This window comes from Rhinoderma darwinii, chromosome 1 (assembly GCF_050947455.1).
Source record: "Rhinoderma darwinii isolate aRhiDar2 chromosome 1, aRhiDar2.hap1, whole genome shotgun sequence".
In the NCBI taxonomy this organism is placed as follows: domain Eukaryota; kingdom Metazoa; phylum Chordata; class Amphibia; order Anura; family Rhinodermatidae; genus Rhinoderma; species Rhinoderma darwinii.
Window position 1 is genome coordinate 279665986 of NC_134687.1, and position 21374 is coordinate 279687359.

The following is a 21374-nucleotide window of genomic DNA, read 5'->3' on the forward strand; positions in this document are numbered from 1 at the left end:
ACACTCATTAAACCACTACGTGAATACCTTAGAGATGCAGTTTTCAAAATGGGTTTACTTCTAGGAGTGTCAGATCGTTCTGCCAGCTCAAATCCTTTATAGGCATCGAGTGCGGCCTATCATGTCATTCAAGCTAAAATGATGTTCTGAAAAGCCACACTGCTTTGCTTTGGGGCCACACTGTGTGGGCATGCAGCAGATTACGGCCTAAGTGGGGATATTTATGGACACAGGAGAAACTAGGTAATAAATGTTGGGGTGCGTTTCATCAGTTTCATGTACTATGTAGGAACAATATGACGCATTTGTGAAAAACATTTAATATTATTCTTCATGCCAGATTTCCACAAGATTCTGCAAAAACACTATTGGGTTAAAAAAGTGATCACACCCCTAGAAAAATTCCTTGAGGGGTGTAGTTTCCAAAATGGGGTCACTTTTGGGCGTTTCTACTGTTTTGGCCCCTCCAGGGCGTTGCAAACACGACATGGCACCGAAAACCATTCCAGCAATATCTGCGCTCCAAATGGCACTCCTTCCCCTCTGAGCACTGCCGTGGGTCTAAATAGCAGTTTATGACCACATATGGAGTATTGCCGTAATCGGGAGAAATTGCTTTACAAATGTTTGGGTGCTTTTTCTCCTTTATTCCTTGTAAAATTACACCCCTAGAAAAATTCCTTGAGGGGTGTAGTTTACAAAATGGGGTCATTTTTGGGGGTTTTCCACTGTTTTAGAACCACAAGACCTCTTCAAAACTGACATGGTGCTTTAAATATATTCTAAAAATGGAGGCCCCAATATCCTCTAGGTGCTCCTTTGCTTCTGAGACCTGTGCTTCAGTCCATTCGCACACTAGGGCCACATGTGGGATATTTTTTAAAAGGCAGAATCTGGGCAATAAATATTGAGTTGCATTTCTTGAGTAAAACATTCTGTGTTACAAAATTGTTTTATTACAAATTAATTTTGGCAAAAAAAAAAGAAATTTGTGAATTTCACATCTACTTTGCTTTAATTCCTGAGAAACACCTAAGGGGTTAAAACACTTTCTGAATGCTGTTTTGAATACTTTGAGGGGTGCAGTTTTCAAAATGGGATGATTTATGGGGACTTTCTAATATATAAGGCCCTCAAAGCCACTTCAGAACTAAACTGGTCCCTGTAAAAATAGCCTTTTGAAATTTTCTTGAAAATGTGAGAAATTTCTGCGAAAGTTCTAAGCCTTGTAACGTCCTAGAAAAATAAAAGAACGTTCAAAAAACGATGCAAACATAAAGTAGACATATGTGATATGTGAAATAGTAACTATTTTGTGTGGTATTACTATCTGTTTTACAAGCAGCTACTATTAAATTTAGAAAAATGATAAATTTTGCAAATTTTCTCTTAATTTTGGTGTTTTTCACAAATAAATATTGAATTTATCAACCCAATTTTTTCACTAACATAAAGTCCAATATGTCACGAGAAAACAATCTCAGAATCCCTTGGATAGGTGAAAGCATTTCAGAGTTATTACCACATAAAGTGACACATGTAAGATTTGAAAAAATGTGGCTGGTCCTGAAGGGGTTAAAACTACATCTTTCCGGGATTTATTGCTGTTTATTCTGCAAGGATGGGAAGAAGCACTGCAGAAATGAAGTATAATGTTTGTTGGCCGAGCCACAGATAATCAGCTCTAGACTTGTTTTCTGCACTGATGCCTCGCTCATTAGCGCACATATCTGGCGCCGCAGAAGAAAAGGAGAATCAGTACCTGCCCAGTCTGCATGTACAAATCAAACCTAACGCTGGTTGGCTGAGCATCAGCCAATCAGTGATGGGCTTTCTCTTTCTACTGCCCCCTGAGCACAGCTTCAGTCTGGCTGCCGAGGAGAAGAAGACTCCAGCCCCTGCCAGGTATGATGCTGATGGCTGTAGCGCCAGCAGGTTCATTTCTTTATCAGCTTCAGGTTCATGTAAGCTGCAAGCAGCCTTCTATAATGAGGGAGGTAGGGGGGGCATAAGTGAGTGTAAAGCACATGGGTGATGCACACAGTATCTGCAAGCAACCTGCTTGTGGGAGGGGGTCCAGATAGTGTAGCTAGAAGTAGCTATGGGATTACAAGGGTGAGCATCAGGTTATGGTTAATTCGAGCCATGGGAGGAGCTTTGTAAAAGGGGTGTGGCTTTGTGGGCACATGGACGGCTTCGTTGTGTAGGGGGCATCTTATGTGTAGATGCTTATGTACTGCCAGCATCCTGCATGCCAGTGCCCAAGAATCAGCAGTCTACAAAAGAAAGCAGGTAAATATAGTAATGTGAGTGAAGTGTTGGATTGAATTTTGTAGTGTGACTGGTTGATGTAGTGTTAACAGTGTATGTCAATTGTATGAGTGAAATAGGCAATTTGTGTGAGTTTTGTGTCATCTTCTAATGTATTAGTGGCATTTGTGTGCGTGTTGTTTTCAATGTGACTGGTATGTGTGGTATAGGTCTAGTGCAGGGGTTCCCAACCGGGGTGCCGCGAGAACCATCCTCTTCCCTGTAATGTCCTCTGATCTCACATAATAACAGTCTGGACATGTTGGGAGTTGTAGTTCTCTCCTCTTATACCTCCTCCCTGTAATGTCCTCTGATATTCCATAATAACAGCCTGGACATGCTGGGAGTTGTAGTTCTCTCCTCTTATACCCCCTCCCTGTAAATGTTCTGATATCCCATAATAACAGCCTGGACATGCTGGGAGTTGTAGTTCTCTCCTCTTATACCCCCTCCCTGTAAATGTTCTGATATCCCATAATAACAGTCTGGACATGCTGGGAGTTGTAGTTCTCTCCTCTTATACCTCCTCCCTGTAATGTCCTCTGATATCCCATAATAACAGCCTGGACATGCTGAGAGTTGTAGTTCTCTCCTCTTATAACTCCTCCCTGTAATGTTCTCTGATATCACATAATAGCCTGGACCAGGGGCGTTGCTAGGGTCTTAAAATATCAGGGGCACAAGCCCCGAGACATATATCCCCCCCCCCCCAGAAAAATGTTTTTGTACATACATATCGGAGATAGCATATCTATAAGACTAAGGCTCCTATAATTACACCACTGGATAGAATTGGATGCATTGTCTCAGCAGACAGTATCATACATGATAGGCTTAGATACATGGCCCCAGCAGACGGTATAGCACATGATGGGCTTAGATACATGGCCCTAGCAGACGGTATAGAACATGATAGGCTTAGATACATGGCCCTAGCAGACGGTATAGCACATGATAGGCTTAGATACATGGCCCTAGCAGACAGTATAGCACATGATAGGCTTAGATACATGGCCCTAGCAGACGGTATAGCACATGATAGACTTAGGCTGGGTTCACACGAGCATGTTACGTCCGTAATGGACGGAACGTATATCCCGGACCGAACACACTGCAGGGAGCCGGGCTCCTAGCATCATAGTTATGTACGATGCTAGGAGTCCCTGCCTCGCTGCAGGACAGCTGTTCCGTACTGAAAACATGATTACAGTACGGCACAGTAGTTCCACGGAGAGGCAGGGACGCCTAGCATCGTACATAACTATGATGCTAGGAGCCCGGCTCCCTGCAGTGTGTTCGGTCCGGGACTTGCGGCCGAAATACGTCCGTCCATTACAGACGTAACATGCTTGTGTGAACTCAGCCTAAGGGCTCATTCCGACGAGCGTGCTTCTCGTTCTTGTGCTGTGCTTTGAAACAACGCACAGCACTCGGCCCCATTCATTTCAATGTGGCCATTCACACATGCATCAGTTTTCACACAGCGAGTGTCCGTTGTGTGAAACTCACTGCATGTCCTATATTGGTTTATTTCACGCACTTAGCCGCCCATTGAAGTCAATGGGTGCGTAAAAAACTACGGACAGCACACGGACGATATCCGTGTGCTGTCCATATTTCACGCATCAATGACACTAAAAAAAAAAACCAAGTGCTTGCAAATGCGTGAAAAACACATGCCACACGTAAAGCACACTGATGCAAAACGCAATGTACACGACCAGATTAACGTGCATGTAAATCTGTCACGCTCATGTGAATGTAGCCTTACATACAGGCAGTGGCGGATTATCATTAGGGCGTTTCGGGCGGTCGCCCGGGGCCCAAGACTGCCAGGGGGCCCAAGGAGCCTATGACCGCCCGAACCCCCTCATGCCCAGTGGCGTCGCTAGCACCGGAGGGAGCCCCGGTGCCAGGACCGCACCTGTCAGGCGAGGGGAGCTTTGCTTCTACTTAGCAGCCGTGGTCTGTGCTGCTTTAGAAGCTCCCCCTCCAGCCCCCCTTCCCTGCTCTAAACATCTCTGCTGCTAGCTGTCGGGACATGGGGGAGGGGAGACTGTCGGCGGGCTCTGTGCTGTGAGCAGGAGAAGAGCTGCAGTGAAGACATAAAAGGTAAGTGCATGTGTGTTTAATATCCATATTCATGTGTGTTTAATGTCCATATTCATGTATGTTTAATGTCCATATTCATGTGTGTTTAATATCCATATTCATGTATGTTTAATGTCCATATTCATGTATGTTTAATGTCCATATTCATGTGTTTACAAGGTGTACTTTGTGTATAATGTGCATACTCGTGTATAATGTGCCTACTTAGTGTATAATGTGCATACTCGTGTGTACTTTGTGTACTATGCATACTTTGTGTATAATGTGCCTACTTTGTGTACTTTGTGCATAATGTGTGTACTTTGTGTACTGTGCGTACTTTGTGCATAATGTGCGTACTTTGTACTGTGCGTACTTTGTGCATAATGTGCGTACTTTGTGCGTACTTTGTGCATAATGTGCGTACTTTGTGCATAATGTGCGTACTTTGTGCATAATGTGCGTACTTTGTGCATAATGTGGTACTTTGTGTACTGTGCATACTTTGTGCATAATGTGCCTACTTTGTGCATAATGTGCGTACTTTGTGCATAATGTGCGTACTTTGTGCATAATGTGCCTACTTTGTGCATAATGTGCGTACTTTGTGTACTTTGTGCATAATGTGGGTACTTTGTGCATAATGTGCGTACTTTGTGTACTTTGTGCATAATGTGTGTACTTTGTGCATAATGTGCGTACTTTGTGCATAATGTGGTACTTTGTGTACTGTGCATACTTTGTGCATAATGTGCGTACTTTGTGTACTTTGTGCATAATGTGCGTACTTTGTGCATAATGTGCCTACTTTGTGCATAATGTGCGTACTTTGTGCATAATGTGCCTACTTTGTGCATAATGTGGTACTTTGTGTACTGTGCATACTTTGTGCATACTGTGCATACTTTGTGCATAATGTGCATACTTTGTGCATAATGTGCGTACTTTGTGCATAATGTGCGTACTTTGTGCATAATGTGCCTACTTTGTGCATAATGTGCGTACTTTGTGTACTTTGTGCATAATGTGGGTACTTTGTGCATAATGTGCGTACTTTGTGTACTTTGTGCATAATGTGTGTACTTTGTGCATAATGTGCGTACTTTGTGCATAATGTGGTACTTTGTGTACTGTGCATACTTTGTGCATAATGTGCGTACTTTGTGCATAATGTGCGTACTTTGTGCATAATGTGCCTACTTTGTGCATAATGTGCGTACTTTGTGTACTTTGTGCATAATGTGCGTACTTTGTGCATAATGTGCATACTTTGTGTACTTTGTGCATAATGTGCGTACTTTGTGCATAATGTGCATAATGTGCGTACTTTGTGCATAATGTGCGTACTTTGTGCATAATTTGCGTACTTTGTGCATAATGTGGTACTTTGTGTACTGTGCGTACTTTGTGCATAATGTGCCTACTTTGTGTACTTTGTGCATAATGTGGTACTTTGTGTACTGTGCGTACTTTGTGCATAATGTGCATAATGTGCGTACTTTGTGCATAATGTGCCTACTTTGTGTACTGTGTGTACTTTGTGCATAATGTGCGTACTTTGTGCATAATGTGCGTACTGTGTGTACTTTGTGCATAATGTGCCTACTTTGTGTACTAGTGTTTAGGTAGTGTTAGCAATAGTTACGGCGCGGCAGGGTGGTGGTGGAGAAGGGGGGCCCAAGTTTGGGTAACAGCCCAGGGCCCATGGTCTTCTTAATCCGCCACTGCATACAGGGCCCCAGTAGTAAGTATCCTTGTACTAAACCTCAGAGGCAAATTTGGCATTTCTGGGGCCCCAAGCAAAGTTATATCTCGGGGCTCTAATCAAAGACACCTGTAGAGAGTTCCTCACACAATGTCCCCTGTGTATAGTGTCACAAACCCCCCTGTATGGTTCCTTGTAGACAGTGCCATGCAGACCCCTGTAGGTAGTCCCACATACCCACCTTGTCTCAGCAGACAGTATCATACATGATAGGCTTAGTTACATGGCCCAGCAGACAGTATCACACATGATAGGCTTTGATACATGGCCCAGCAGACAGTATCACACATGATACTTAAATACAGGGCCCCAGCAGTAAGTATCCTTGTACTAACATATGTTCACCCCCCCAAAAAAATTTATTGTGTGTGTGTGTGTGTGTGTATATATATATATATATATATATATATATATGTATATATTAGTCCTTCTCAATGACTTAGAATCAAAAAGTTTATTTATTTCAGTAATCCAATTCAAAAAGTGAAACTCATATTATATGGATTCATTACAGACTGAGTGATCTATTTCCGGCATTTTTTTATTTTAATGTTGATGATTATGTCTAACAATTAATGAAAACCCGAAATTTAGTGTCTCAGAAAATTAGAATATTTTATAAGCCCAATTTCAAAAATGATTTTTAATACTGAAATGTTTACCTACTGAAAAGTATGTACAGTATATGCACTCAATACTTGGTCGGGGTTCATTTTGCATGAATTACTGCATCAATGTGGCGTGGCATGGGGGCGATCAGCCTGTGGCACTGCTGAGGTGTTATGGAAGCCCAGGTTGTTTTGATAGCGGCCTTCAGCTCATCTACATTGTTGGGTCTGGTGTCTCATCTTCATCTTAACAATACCCCATACATTCTCTATGTGGTTTAGGTCAGACGAGTTTGCTGGCCAATCAAGCACAGCGATACTGTGGTTATTAAACCAGGTATTGGTACTTTTGGCAGTGTGGGCAGATGCCAAGTCCTGCTGGAAAATGAAATCAGCAACTCCATAAAGCTTTTCAGCAGGGGGAAGCATTACGTTCTCTAAAATTTCCTGGTAAGACTGCTGCGCTGACTCTGGACTTGATATAACACAGTGGACCAGCACCAGCAGATGACATGGCTCCCCAAACCATCACTGACTGTGGAAACTTCACACTGGACCACAAGCAACTTGGATTAATGCCTCTCCACTCTTCCTCCAGACTCTGGGACCTTGATTTTCAAATGAAATGCAAAATTTTGTTTCATCTGAAAACAGGACTTTGGACCATTGAGCAACAGTGTTGGACCACTGTGTTATATCAAATCCAGAGTCAACGCAGCCGTCTAGCAGGAAATTTTAGAGCACTTCATGCTTCCCTCTGCTGACAAGCTTTATGGAGATGCTGATTTAATTTTCCAGAAGTTGGAGGCATATTGTTCCATCCTGAGCGCTGTCTAAAAAAGCCATGCCAAGGTCCATTGATGTGGAAAAACTCATAACCTTGGTACAGGAGAGGCCAGAGTTATGGGATACCAGGGTGGATGCGTACTATGATCGCATCAAGAAAGATGCAGCATGGGAGACCATAGCAAAAAATAAGATTGCAGCAGCAATGGTCCAGGTCTAAATTTGGTAAGTGCAACCATAGTAGTTCCCCTAGCTTTATATATTGTATATAGATGCCTGTCACGATGCGGGGTGTGGACCCACTGGACCGTACCGCGTAGCAGGACGGCAGCTGACCAACAGGCAGGGGTGAACCTAGCCTGTCTGCCGCCTGAGGCGAACTATAAAAAGGCGCCCCCCCCCCCCAAAAAAAATCTATCGGAGTTTTCTCATTCCTAGCTTTACACATCGAACGCAATATATACATTTTTTAAATAGGAAAGCATTTGATGTTTATTTGTTAGGCCCTGTTCACATGGAGTATTTTGACGAGTTTTTGGGCGCGGAAACCGCTCCGCAAAACTCGTCAAATACCGGCCGAAAATGCCTCCCGAGAAAGAAGGACATGCCCTATCTTCGCGCGTTTACGCCTCTGACCTCCCATTGACATCAATGGGAGGAAGAGAAAGGGTATTTCGCTGAGTTTTTTGCCCGTAGCACTCAATGGGCGTGAGCGAAAAACGCGGTGAAAGTCGCGGCAAACGACGTGCATGAAGGACAAAATTTGCCTCGAAATCCCAAACAGAATTTTGAAGCAGAATTTTCCTCCTGCAAAATACTCAGTGTGAACACAGCCTTAAAGTGCTGTTTGAAGTATGGAAAATATTTAAAGAATTATTCTTACTGCCAATCAGTGCAGTGCAAATAGTACAGTCTGCACTGCACTGCCCCATATCTTTCCTCGGCAGCCAGTCTCATTTGTGGCGTCACTCTCTGCAATTACATTCAGGCCAGTCCAGGACGGATCGCGCTTAGCGCTGTTTTGAAGCGGCACGTCCTGGGCTGGTTTCTTTGCTCTACCTGCTGTATTGTAGTGGTCTGCCTGTGCTGGCTCGATGCCAGTGGTGGATTAATATGATCTTAGGCCCTGGGCTGTACACAAGTTATGGGCCCACATCCCACACGTATGTCTCACCTACATGTCAAAGTACATCACATGCCACTCTGCAGACTGTCTCTTAGCCTGATCATCTGCTGCCACACTCACACTTCCCCACAGCCCCCACCACAGTAATTTACATAGATTGTAAGACCAACATTACCAATAATACCCCATACTGTTACTGAATAATACCCCCATACTGTGACTGAATAATACCCCCATACTGTTACTGAATAATACCCCCATACTGTTACTGAATAATACCCCCATACTGTTACTGAATAATACCTCCATACTGTTACGAATAATGCCTCCATACTGTTACTGAATAATACCCCATACTGTTACTGAATAATACCTCCATACTGTTACTGAATAATACCCCCATACTGTTACTGAATAATACCCCCATACTGTTACTGAATAATACCCCATACTGTTACTGAATAATACCTCCATACTGTTACTGAATAACACCCCCATACTGTTACTGAATAATACCCCCATACTGTTACTGAATAATACCCCATACTGTTACTGAATAATACCTCCATACTGTTACTGAATAATACCTCCATACAGTTACTGAATAATACCTCCATACTGTTACTGAATAATACCCCCATACTGTTACTGAATAATACCTCCATACTGTTACTGAATAATATCCCCATACTGTTACTGAATAATATCCCCATACAGTTACTGAATAATACCCCCATACAGTTACTGAATAATACCCCCATACAGTTACTGAATAATACCCTCATACAGTTACTGAATAATACCCCCATACTGTTACTGAATAATACCTCCATAGAGTTACTGAATAATACCCCCATACAGTTACTGAATAATATCCCCATACTGTTACTGAATAATACCCCCATACTGTTACTGAATAATACCTCCATACTGTTACTGAATAATACCCCCATACTGTTACTGAATAATACCCCCATACTGTTACTGAATAATACCTCCATACTGTTACTGAATAATACCTCCATACTGTTACTGAATAATACCCCCATACTGTTACTGAATAATACCCCCATACTGTTACTGAATAATACCTCCATACTGTTACTGAATAATACCTCCATACTGTTACTGAATAATACCCTCATACTGTTACTGAATAACACTTCCATACTGTTACTGAATAATACCCCCATACTGTTACTGAATAATACCTCCATACTCTTAACTGAATAATACCTCCATACTCTTACTGAATAATACCTCCATACTGTTACTGAATAATACCCCCATACTGTTACTGAATAATACCCCCATACTTTTACTGAATAATACCCCCATACTGTTACTGAATAATACCCCCATACGGTTACTGAATAATACCTCCATACTGTTACTGAATAATACCCCCATACTGTTACTGAATAATACCCCCATACTGTTACTGAATAATACCTCCATACGGTTACTGAATAATACCCCCATACTGTTACTGAATAATACCACCATACTGTTACTGAATAATACCTCCATACTGTTACTGAATAATACCCCCATACTGTTACTGAATAATACCCCCATACTGTTACTGAATAATACCTCCATACGGTTACTGAATAATACCCCCATACTGTTACTGAATAATACCCCCATACGGTTACTGAATAAAACTACCAAACCATGATCACATATTACTACAACATAGTGTCAGAAAAAACCCACCATACTGTTCGTGAATAAATCACACTATATATAGACCAATATTACCACCATATAGTGACCTTATAGAGGTAGATGCCAGTTATACACAAGATATCTGCAGACCATATAAGTGATTACAGTATAGTTATATCGAGTGACTATTGTGGCAAATTTAAGTTTTTAACATTTTTATACTGCTTTTTTTTTGGTAGGTTCCGCTGGAGCATTTGGACTACGTCGTAGATTCATTGGACTACTCCGATGATCTACTTTTAAAAAAAAAATCAAATGGTGAAAGAGGGTTGCAAGGGGGAGTTTAGATTTCAATAAAAGTTTTTCTTGTCTGTTTTTTTTAATACTTTATTATGGCCTTAGTAATGGCTGCTGTCTGATTGAGAGCGTCCATTACTAAGAAGGGGCTTCGTGTTAGCCAGTAAAAAGGCTATCACTAACCCCTATTATTACCCTGGTTCTCACTGCCGCGAGGGGAGTACGATCCAGTACCCGACCATCTGAAGCGACGGTAAGGCAGCAGGGCGGTCACAGGCTGGTTTTACCAGGCTGGAAAGGGATAAAAAACGTGGCCCTTCCCACCCTGGGGATGCTAGGTTGCAGCTGCTTTATTGTATCTGGCTGGTTGTGAAAAATAGCGGGAACCCCACGTCTTTTAAAAAAATAAAATAATAGAAAAAAAATTACGTGAGATCCCCTCCATTTTTCATAACCAGCCAGATACAATAAAGCAGCAGCAGCCTAGCATTACCAGGGTGGGAAGGGCCATGGTTTTTGGCCATTCCGAGCCTGATAGTACCAGCCTGCGGCCACCCCAGTGCCCGCCCTTTTCTTCAGACGGTCGGGTGCTGGATCGTACCCAGCTCTTCCCAGTACTCCTGGTGGCGGTGGGTACCGGGGTAATAATAGGGGTTAGTGCTAGCATTATTACTGGCTAACACTAAGCCCCTTCTTTTTAATGGACGCTCTCAATCAGACAGCAGCCATTACTAAGGCGGTAATGAAGTATTAAAAAACAGAGACATAAAGAAATGTATTTTATTGAAATGACAACTCTTCCACACAATCCACTTTAACCATTTTATTAAAAAAATAAAAATAAAGCTTAAATCAGCGAAGTAGTCCAACGAATCTATGACGTAGTCCAAATGATCCAGCGGAACCTGCAAAACACTGTCCAATCAGCTACGGTCAGCGTTACAGCAAGAGCTGGAGAGAGCGCGTGCGCGCAGCTCCTCCACCACTAAGGAACACAAGAGGAGAAGAAGGGTGTGAATTCTTCTTCTTCTGTTCCATGGCATCAGAGCTGTGCGCGCACGCACGCTCTCACTCTTTAGCTCTCGGCAGACAAGGACGATAAGACTGATCTCTCACCTGAGATCACAGTCTTGTACTTGCCTGCCGAGAGCTGAAGAGTGAGAGCGTGCGCGCGCACATGATCTCCTCTCTCCAGCTCTTGCTGTTGACATTGTCTGTAGCGGATTGGGCAGTGTAACAGCGATGTTACACGCCCCCTTGCCAATTACCGCCCCATTGGCAGTTCATGGGGTTATTTAAATATCGGGCGCCAAATATTACAGCACCGATATCTAAGTAAGGAAAGAGGGTAGGAAAAAAAATATAAAGTGCCCCAGAGTTTGTGCAGCCCTGACCATTACATGCTGCACTCAAATGCAAATCTGTGGGCAGGTGTAAGATTCTCTTTAAAGTGTAACAACTTTTTAAAAAACTTTTGACATGTCAGAAGTTTTGATCAGTGGGGGCCGAGCACTGAGACCCTCCACTAGTCGCTAAAACAAAGCAGCAGAAGTGCTCGGGTGAGCGGTGTGCCGCTTCAATTCTGTTTGGCTTTCCTTGGAGCAGCGTACGGACTCAATAGAAAGTCTATGAGTCCGTACACCGCTCACTCGGCTGAAAGTCGATCATAAATGAAGCGGCACAGCGCTCACCCGAGCACTTCTGCTGCTTCGTTTTAGCGATCGGTGGGGGCCTCAGTGCTCGGTCCCCCACCGATGAAAACTTCGGACATGTCACTATGATATATAAAGATATCTATTAATGCGATTGGTGCAAATTTTAATTACTTTTTATTGAAAATTATTTTGTACTTTTTAAGATACAGCTGCTTTGTATCCTGTATACAGAGCAGCTGTATATAGCGCTGGGACCTGAATGCATTAGGTCGCCTATTACCGATCACATCTAAGTTATGAACACTGAATCAGTCAGCCCCGCTGACCTGACGGATACAGGATACAGCGCTATATACATTATATAATATATTTATTTTAATTAGCGGGGGCAGGATTATGGGGAAGGATTAAGGCCTGTTCACATCAGCGTTGGCTTTCCTTTCCGGGGTTCCGTGGAAGGTTTCCGTCGGGTGAACCCCGCAACGGAAAGTCAAACTCAAACCACAGCTTCCGTTTCAGTCACCATTGAAATCAATGGTGACGGAAACATTGCTAATGGTTTCCGTTCGTCACCATTCCGGCAGGTTTCCGTTTTTGTGACGGAATCAATAGCGCAGTCGACTGCGCTAATAGTGACAGAAACGGAACTGTGGTTTCAGTTTGACTTTCCGTTGCGGGGTTACCTCCGACGGAACCCCAGAACGGAAAGCCAACGCTGATGTGAACAGGCCCTAAGGCTTCTTTCACACTAGCATTGATATACGTTTACCTCTCTTCCGTCAGAGGAAGAGAGGATCGATACGTTAAACTGAAAGCAACGGCTCCATTAGAATTACCATTGCTTTCAATGGTAATTCTTTTGTATCAGTTGCTTTCCGTTTGTCTCCGTTCGCTAAGTTTCCGGTTTTTTTTTAAAGGAAACAAAAGTGCAGTCTGCAGAACTTTTATTTCCGTTCAAAAGAACGGAAACCTAGTGAACGAGGACAAACAGAAAGCAACTGATACAAAAGAATTACCATTGAAAGCAATGGTAATTCTAATGGAGCCGTTGCTTTCAGTTTAACGTATCGATCCTCTCTTCCTCTGACGGAAGAGAGGTAAACGTATATTAATGCTAGTGTGAACAAAGCCCAAAACAAGATATTAATATAAAAAAAACAAAAAAAAACACCAGCTGGGATTTGAACCAGCAACCTTCCATGTGTAAGGCAGACAAGCTAACCACTACACTATAGAAGCAGTCATAGTCAATGTGTCTGAAACTGTAGTAGTTGAGGGTTTATTCAATGACAGGCATTATCACTATATCCTGTCTCTCTGCTGCGTGTGGGTGGTGACTGGTCCGAGACTCACAGTCAGACTGAATGCCGCAGCTGCTGTGAGTGACTGTGAGACTCACCAGTCACAGCCCTGATTGTAGCTTTCCCACGCTAATTAAGCACAGGAAAGCTACAAAGCCAGGAGCATACTGCAAAGGGGGGGGGGGGTCTGTGCGTTTTACTGACAGCAGAGGGCTCTATAGGGGGGAATTATCCCCCCACCATAGAGCCCTGACTAGTTACTATACTGAAAGGTTAGGGGGGGGGTCTGAGCATCTGACTGACTGCTCTAAAGGGGGGGGGGCATAATCCCCCCCCTATAGAGCTCTCTGCAGTAAGTCAGACATACGCTCAGACCCTCCCCCACCCACACTAATCCTTCCATTATAGTGATGTGAGGGCTCTATGGGGTGGATTATTCCAGCCCCATAGAGCCCTCTGCTGTCGGTAAAATGCCCAGACCCCCCCTTGCAGTATACTCACGTCACGGGTCCCGGTCCCAGCAAGGCAGGAACTTACCTCATTCTGCTCGTCGCTCCTCCTGCAGACTTGCTCCTCTCTGGCTGCATGTGCTGTGTGCAGCGTCAGAGAGGAGGTGGAGTGTTACAGACATTCAGCACGTCTGCTATGTGCTTCTGCATGGCCCCTCCCCCGGTCCAGTCCGTCCTGGTGCTGAAAATGCTGCCCCCCCCCCCCGTTTGGGTAGGTGGTGCCGCCTGAGGCCGTCGGCTCACCTGGCCTCATGGCAGATGCGGCACTGCCAACAGGTGTAATACAAAGTCTATAGTCAGAGAGGGTACCTGTGGCAACTAGGACAGCAGCAAGGCAGGGACCAGGCGGCAGGCAGACAACAGGCGTGGCGTAGCAGAACCAGCGTGGAATGCAGCACAATATGACGACAGCTTCGGCACGGTACTTGATACAGATAGCACGGGAAACAGGATACAGGAACAGGGAACACTAGGAAACTGGAAGACACTAGGAGACCTTTAGCAAGACAAACTAGGGTAACGAACAACGCTCATGCAAGGATCAAGTGGGTGGAGCCCCTTCTTATAGTCCAGCAGCCATTTGGGCTAATATTGAATGATGACAGCTGGACGCACACAGGCCCTTTAAGGCCGTGCACGCACGGACGCATGCACCCTGCGGGAACCAGTCCGAGAACCCGAAAGTGAGTACCGGCGTCTCCCTGGAGGGAAGACAGATGTCCATGACCAGGGCCGTCAGAGGGTAAGTCTGAACCTCGTCCATAGACATTACAGTATCCCCCATCTTGCGCCCCCTCTTCTTGGGACCAAAGCGGGAGAGAAATCTCTTCACGAGGACAGGGGCATCGATGTACTCCTCTGGCTCCCAAGACCCCTCTTCTGAACCAAATCCCCTCCAATCCACCAAATAAAACTTCCTTCCTCCTACTTTCTTGATGGCCAGGATCTCCCTTACTTCAAAAGTTCCAGACAAACCGCCAGGAGCCACTGCGGAGCTAGGAGCGGTTCAGGACCACGGGCTTCAGCAAGGAGAGATGGAAGGTGTTAGGGATCTTGAGGGTAGGACGCAGTTGAAGCTTGTATGACACAGGATTGATCTGTAGCAGAATCTCGTAGGGTCCGAGGAACCTGGGAGCAAACTTGCAAGACGGCACCCTCAGCCGGATATTCCTGGAAGACAGCCAGACCTTTGTACCTGGAAGAAACTGGGGAGGTTCTCGTCTTCTGGTGTCTGCCTTTCTCGTCATGTGATCCACTGCCAGCAGAATAGAAGATTGTGTCTGTTGCCATATCTGCAGAAAGTCCCTGAAGGTAAGGTAAAGTCAGCTGCAGGCACCTGGGACATAGTAGAGACAGGTAGAGGTATTCAAGGATGTTGGCCGTAGACTATGAAGAATAGACTGGAGGTGGTGGACTCACTGGTATGGTTATTATAAGAGAACTCAGCCCACGGGAGCAGCTGCACCCACTCATCATGCCGCCTGGAGACAAAGTGCCCCAGATAGTTCTCCATAATTTGGTTAACCCTTTCGACTTGTCTATTGGACTGTGGATAATAAGCCGAGGAGAAGTCCAACTTTACACTGAGGAGGCCGCAAAGTGCTCTCCAGAACTTCGAGGTGAACTGGACACCTCGATCCGAGACAATATGCAGAGGCAAGCCGTGCAGACGGAAGATGTGTTGGATGAAGAGGTCAGCCATTCGAGCAGCAGAAGGCAGGCCAGTCAGGGGAAAAAATGAGCCATTTTAGAAAAACGATCCACCACCACCCAGATCACACTGCATTCCGCAGAGAGAGGCAGATCTGTGACAAAGTCCATAGCAACATGCCGCCAGGGAGCATGGGCACAGGCAGTGGTTGGAGCAGACCGGCTGGTCTGAAGTGGGCAACTTTGTTTGCTGCACACACCGTACAGGAGGACACAAAGTCCATGACGTCTTTGGGCAGTGTGGGTCACTAGAACTGACGAGCGATTAGGTCTCAGGTCTTACGGGCCCCCGCGTGACCTGCCAGCTTGGAACTGTGACCCCTGCAAAGGATTCTTCCTCTGTCTGCCAGACATACAAAAGTCCTTCCCAGAGGAATGTCTCTAACTTGCAGAGGGTTAACCGAATAGATGCAGGAAGGGTCGATAATATTCTGTGGGGACTCAACAGTGTCCTCTGTTTCAAATGACCTAGACAAGGCATCGGCCCTCACATTCTTGTCGGCAGGTCGGTACTGGAGTTCGAACCGGAACCGAGCAAAGAACAACGACCACCTGGCTTGACAAGGATTCAACCGCTGGGCCGTCTGTAGGTACGTCAGGTTCTTGTGGTCCGTGAAGACCAGGATAGGATGAGCTGCACCTTCCAGTAGGTGTCTCCACTCCTGCAAGGCCAGCTTGATGGCCAGTAACTGCCGATCCCCAATCGAGTAGTTGCGCTCTGCAGGAGAAAACAGCTTGGAGTAGTAACCACATACCACCGTCTTGCCTTTCGAACCTCTCTGGAACAAAAGTACACCAGCACCAACAGAGGAGGTGTCCACCTCTAACGAAAACTGTAGGGACACATCAGGATAGTGAAGAATAGAGGTTGACGTGAAGGTAAGGTTTTAAATGTGACTTCCGCCTCTGGAGTCCATACTGTAGCATTCATACCCTTTTTAGTAAGCGTGGAGATGGGAGCTGTCAAAGAAGAAAAGTTGGGAATGAACAGTTTGTAGAAGTTGGCGAATCCCAAGAAGCGCTGTATGGCCCTTAAAGGGAATGTGTCGCAAATTAAACCTCTTTTTTTTAAGTGTCGTTACTTATTTCTATTATATTTTTTACGTTTTCTGCTGTATTTTTTTTTTTCCATATTGTGGAAAGTATTAAAAATTAAATAATAATTTGACATGTTTTCCTATGTTGGCCACCAGGGGGAGCACTTCCCAAAATTACAGCAAGGTGAATAAGGCAAAGCAACCTGACTCACAGCTGCCGTAAATGTGGGAGGGAATCTCACCCCCCCCCCCACCTACAAGCCAGGAAAAGGTGTCTTCAAATTGCTAAGCAGTGTCCGGCAGCCATTTTGGGTGTGATTCTGCAGCTGGCAGAAGTTATAGGACACACCAAAAGGCTAAGGGTATGTTCACACGCTTACTAAACAAAGGGAAACCAGCTCCTGATTTTCAGCCATTTTTTAATCAAACTCGCGTTTTTTACGGCCGTTTTTGGAGCTGTTTTTCTATAAAGTCAATGAAAAACGGCTCCAAAAACGTCCCAAGAAATGATGTGCACTTCATTTTGGCGGGCGTCTTTTTACGTGCTGTTTTTGGAAAATGACCACGTAAAAAACGCCCTGTCTGAACAGAACACCGTATTTCCCATTGAAACCAATGGGCAGATGCTTGTAGGCATTCTGCTTTCGATTTTTCAGCTGAAAATATTGTGTGTAAACATACCCTTAGAATGATGAAAGTGAAGTGAATGACTTTTCAGTTGAGAGGTTCACACGGCGTGTATTTGACAGGTTTTTTTTTGCACATTTTACGTGCCAAAAACCACATTAAAAAAACGCTTGATTACACTTGATTTTGCGTGTTTGTGGGGGGTGTGTGTAAGTGTGTGTGTGTGTGGGTGTGTAACACACACACAAACACACACACACACACACACTAGGTCTTAAAGGGGTCGTCCAGGAAAACATGGCGCCGCACCTGTCCTCAGGTCGTGTGTGGTATTACAGCTCTGTCCTATTCACTTCAATGGAGGTGAACTGCAATACCAGACACAACCTGAGGACAGGTGCGGCGCTGTGTCTCCAATCCGGATACCCCTTCTGTCCTGAGATGACCCGACAGGGGAGGCGGGTGTCAGAGCCACCCACCGCCATCACTGCAGACAGAACCACACAACTACAGCATGAGGGCAGGGCTTGTCCTGAGTGAACTGTCTCTTGTTATGGGCAGATTTATAGTCACATGAACCCCGTCTGCATCAGAACCGGTAACCTAGGTCCGATCACATGACAGAGGGGTATCACCAAAAACCCTGTGCACCCTCAGCCCGTCCATCCAGCCCTTTCCTGGTTATATCTGCTTCTGGGAAAGTTGGGTGACCACCATTACCCCTCCTACTGGAGTGTGTTTTTGGATGTGACTAATGAACCTCTCACACTCCAGTAGGAGGGGTAATGGTAGTCACCCAGCTTTCCCAGACCCCTGAACGGTAAATCTCTCTAGTTGTGCTGAGACTGTTTGGGGATGTGACTAATGAACCTCTCAGTCTCAGCACAACAATAGAGATTTACCGTTCAAGGGTCTGGGAAAGCTGGGTGACCACCATTACCCCTCCTACTGGAGTGTGTTTGGGGATGTGAAAGCTGGGTACCACAATAAGGGCGGATTTAAACGAGTGTGTGCGTTTTGCGCGCGCAAAAGGCACTTAACAGCTCCATGTGTCATCACCATATGATGCGCGGCTGTGTGATTTTCGCGCAGCCGCCATCATTATGACACTCTGTATGATTGTAAACAGAAAAGCACGTGGTTCTTTTCTGTTCTCAATCATACTTTTGACTGCTGTTGCGCGAATCACGCGCATCCCACGGAAGTGCTTCTGTGTGGTGCACGTGATTTTCACGCACCCAATGACTTCAATGGGTGCGTGATGCGCGAGAAACGCAGAAATATAGGACATGTCATGAATTTTACGCAGCGGACACCTGCTGCGTAAAAATCACGGACTGTCTGCACGGCCCCGTAGACTAATATAGGCCCGTGCGAGGCGCGTGAAAATCACTCACGTTGCACGGACGTATATCACGTTCGTGTAAATCCGCCTTAACAGCGGGCATATTGTTTATCACCCAGCTTTCCCAGGACAGTTACATCATGTGTGGATGGCAGACATCACATTTGATAGAAGGATAAGCTGTGTCCTTTATACAGAGTCTCCTGCACGACTACAAGGGGCCGTTGGGTGGGGAGACCGTCAGGGGGGGGGCCCGTCGAGTGGGGGTTGCTGGAAGTTGGGTGCCAGTCTAGGAAGCTGTCTCTCCTGACGAACCTCTTGAGATCTCTCCCTCCGACTTATGTCCACCCGAGTGGCAAGCAAAATCAGGTCATCCAAAGCAGGTGGCAGATCTCGAGCAGCCAGTTTGTCCTTGATCTCGGGCGACAGACCATGCCAAACGGATGCCACCAAGGCATCATTGTTCCAGGACAGTTCTGCCAGGGTCTGGAACTGGATGGTGTATTCGCCCACGGAGTTGTCCTCCTGGCAAAGGTTAAAGATAGCTGTGGCTGCTGACGAAACTCGTCCTGGCTCCTCGAAAACAGTCCGGAAAAACCGCACGAACCCCTGGAAGTCTTGGGTCTCGGGTCCCTGACGTTCCCAGATCAGGTTTGCCCATGTCAGGGTCTTGCCGGCAAGTAGAGACACGATGAAGGCGATCTTGGTTCCGTCCGACGGAAATGCTCGGGCGTGCAGGGTAAAGTGGATAAACCATTGATTCAGAAACCCCCGGCACGTACTTGCTTCTCCATAGAATCGAGTAGGTAATGGCAGCGAGAATCAAGAATCCGAACCGAAATTGCCAGGAGATGTTGCAGGAGGGTCGATCTGAGGAGCTTGTATAGAAGCAGGAAGGGAAGCAGCTAGTGCCCCTAGCTGCTGTGCCATGGAGTCCACTGCCACAAGAAGTTGGTCCTGTCTTGCTCGGAGATCCTGCAGGTCCGCCTGCATGGCTTGGGAGGGTGACATGCCCTTGACTTGGCCAGCGGGGTCTGTGGCCTGAGCGTACTGTCATGATGAGGGGTGTGGACCCACTGGACCGCTCCGCGTAGCGGGACGGCAGCTGACCAACAGGTGTAATACAAAGTCTATAATTAGAGAGGGTACCTGTGGCAACTAGCACAGCAGCAAGGCAGGCTTGGCGTAGCAGAACCAGCGTGGATTGCAGCATAATATGACGACGGCTTCGGCACGGTACTTGATACAGATAGCACGGGAAACAGGATACAGGAACAGGGAACACTAGGAAACTGGAAGACACTAGGAGACCTTTAGCAAGACAAACTAGGGTAACGAACAACGCTCAGGCAAGGATCAAGTGGGTGGAGCCCCTTCTTATAGTTCAGCAGCCATTTGGGCTAATATTTAATGATGACAGCTGGATGCACACTGGCCCTTTAAGGCCGTGCACGTGCGGGCTGCGGGAACCAGTCCGAGGACCCGGAAGTGAGTGCTGGCGTCTCCCTGAAGGTAGATGACCCCGGGAAGACCGATGTCCATGGTCGGGGCCGTCAGAGGGTAAGTCTGAACGCCGGCCCTCGGCCATAGACGTTACAATGCCCTTTATCCATTCCTGTCATGTGTCGCAGATCGATAAGGATTTACCGTAAAATATTATTTTAACCGTTACCGCTATGCGGCCCTGATAGAGATGGTGTTACCATAAATGCCCCCTTGATACATTCTGTCATGTGTCCCTGGTAGAGCAAGTTTTAGTGGTAACATATATTTCAAGAGGCTCTGTCACCAGATTTTGCAACCCCTATCTGCTATTGGCAGCTTCTGGCAGTGCAGACACAGCCGTGTTCTCGAGAGATCACGCTGTGTCGTCACTCACAGGTCCTGCATCGTGTCGGACGAGCGAGGACACATCGGCACCAGAGGCTAGAGTTGATTCTGCAGCAGCATCGGCGTTTGCAGGTAAGTCAATGTAGCTACCTACCTGCAAACGCTGATGCTGCTGCAGAATCAACTGTAGCCTCTGGTGCCGATGTGGCCGACACAATGCAGGACCTGGGGCAGGAAGTGAGTGACGTCACAGCGTGATCTCTCGAGAACACAGCTGTGTCTGCACTGCCAGAAGCTGGGCGTTCTGAAGAGAAGTGGATGATACTTCTCGTCAGAACGCCCAGCTAGTAAAAGTAGTAAAAACGCCCCGATGTACGCACATAATACACGCCCACTTGGACTTTTGCAAGCCTCATTTGCATAAATAAAAAAATGGTCATAACTTGGCCAAAAACGCTCGTTTTTAAAAAATAAAAACGTTACTGTAATCTACATTGCAGCGCCTATCTGCTGCAATAGCAGATAGGGGTTGCAAAATCTGGTGACAGAGCCTCTTTCAGTCCTTTACGCCATATGCCCCTGATAGAGCCGGTGTCACCGTAAAAATGACGCATTCATGTCATGTTGGTCTTGTAGAGTAGAACTGTATAATAGACACTCACCCATTAGATATATATATATATATATATATATATATATATATATA

At 45.7% G+C, this 21374-nt stretch overlaps 1 long non-coding RNA gene across 2 annotated transcripts in view; it reads left to right on the top strand.

Annotated features, from left to right (window-relative positions):
- The first annotated feature begins 1831 nt into the window (after positions 1-1831).
- LOC142741265 (uncharacterized) overlaps positions 1832-21374 on the top strand; it is a 53087-nt gene continuing 33544 nt past the window's right edge. Inside the window, exon 1 of one of the 2 annotated variants that reach the window (XR_012881053.1) lies at positions 1832-1905. This is a non-coding gene — a long non-coding RNA (uncharacterized LOC142741265). Of the gene's footprint in view, positions 1906-2153; positions 2293-21374 lie in introns of those variants that run through there. The other variant, XR_012881056.1, reaches the window with a different exon arrangement.